This window comes from Nannospalax galili, unplaced genomic scaffold (genome assembly GCF_000622305.1).
Source record: "Nannospalax galili isolate Female #2095 unplaced genomic scaffold, S.galili_v1.0 scaffold296, whole genome shotgun sequence".
NCBI lineage: Eukaryota > Metazoa > Chordata > Mammalia > Rodentia > Spalacidae > Nannospalax > Nannospalax galili.
Window position 1 is genome coordinate 1,836,649 of NW_008340113.1, and position 1,297 is coordinate 1,837,945.

General features: G+C 40.9%; 1 protein-coding gene across 11 annotated transcripts in view; it reads left to right on the forward strand.

Moving 5' to 3' along the window:
- The window catches only part of Tle1 (TLE family member 1, transcriptional corepressor), a 99,972-nt gene extending 99,513 nt beyond the window's left edge, over positions 1-459 (forward strand). For all 11 annotated transcript variants that reach the window (XM_008835081.3, XM_008835082.3, XM_029564495.1 and 8 more), the window contains one exon: positions 1-459. The gene's annotated coding sequence lies outside the window, so the exon portion shown is untranslated.
- The last annotated feature ends 838 nt before the right edge of the window (positions 460-1,297 follow it).

The window sequence follows — 1,297 nt, forward strand, 5'->3', positions numbered from 1 at the left end:
TGGAGAAACCTGTTTCCAAACCTTGATACAAACTTTGAGTCTACAGAGAGAAGGCAATGGGTTCATCAACAGCCACCTGTCCACCCACAAAGATCAAATGGAGCAACAGGACTTCACAGGCCACAGCTGTGGGATGCTTCATTCCATGCAGACAGACTACAGATGTAGGATGGAGGAGCACCGTTACCACAGACAGAAGCCATGGGTGTGGGATGGAGGAGCAGAAGCTAGTGTCCCCCAGGGGTTTGTAGCTCACACCTTGCACAAGTGTGAGCCTACCTTTCTGTTCCTTGCAGCTTACCTCATGTTGAGTACTTTGTAGAGTAGTGGTGTCTCTGATGAACTTGTTTCCTGGATTTGCATCTTGTGAATTTTTGTTTTTTATATTTTTGTTGTTAAACATTTGTATAAATTGTAAATACATTTGGTTTACTACAGTAAAGCCTTTAGTACCAATAAGCGGTCTTCCTCTATGGTGGTCTTTATCCATGCTTTGGGATTTATAACTAAGGTTCACACAGGCACACTGGTAGAGCTAAGTTTTAAGTACATTTGTTACTTTACATATATATTGGACCATGAACTTCTGCTGTGTTAGAAATGAACCCATCAAACACTTAAGAGTTACCTGAAATGAAGGAATAGGAACTGGGAATAGCTGCCGTGGTCCCAATTACAGTTTTAACTGTGGAAGCTGAAATTACTTTGAGGCCCATTCTTTGGTATAAGATTGACTTATGTGATTAAAGACCACAAATTATTAGCATGATTTTTGTTTAGTTTTTAAAGTTATATGATGCAGGCTGGCATGGAACTCACCATGAACTCCTGGCAGTCCTACCTCCACTGAGATTACAAGATTGTGTCGCCATAGCCAGCTTTTTAAAGTTAATTTAGTGTGCGTCAGTGTACTGTGTCCCCCGTACCCCTGATCCCTGTTTTGTCTTCTTCCCTCTTCTCACTCCAGAGTCCCCCTTCTGCTTTCATGTCTCACACTGTGTGTTTGGGTGAATGGTTCAATCCAGACTGTACATATGAGGAAAAAATATGTGATTTTTTTCTTCAAGGTCAAAAAGTAAAGTTCTGTCTTCTCTGGGTGGCTCACTGAGAGCCAGATTCTCTTTTTTCTAGGAAGTCTGCATTTTTAATGTTCTTCCATGTTCTTTTGCATTTCGAGAAATGTGTAGATGGACATGAGTTTTTGTCTTATGCTTTCTGATGCTCAGAAGGTTATAGAGTTTATGTTCCTAGAAAAGGGAGGTGAAAACTCAGCTGGTTCTGTCTTCATTGGTACTGA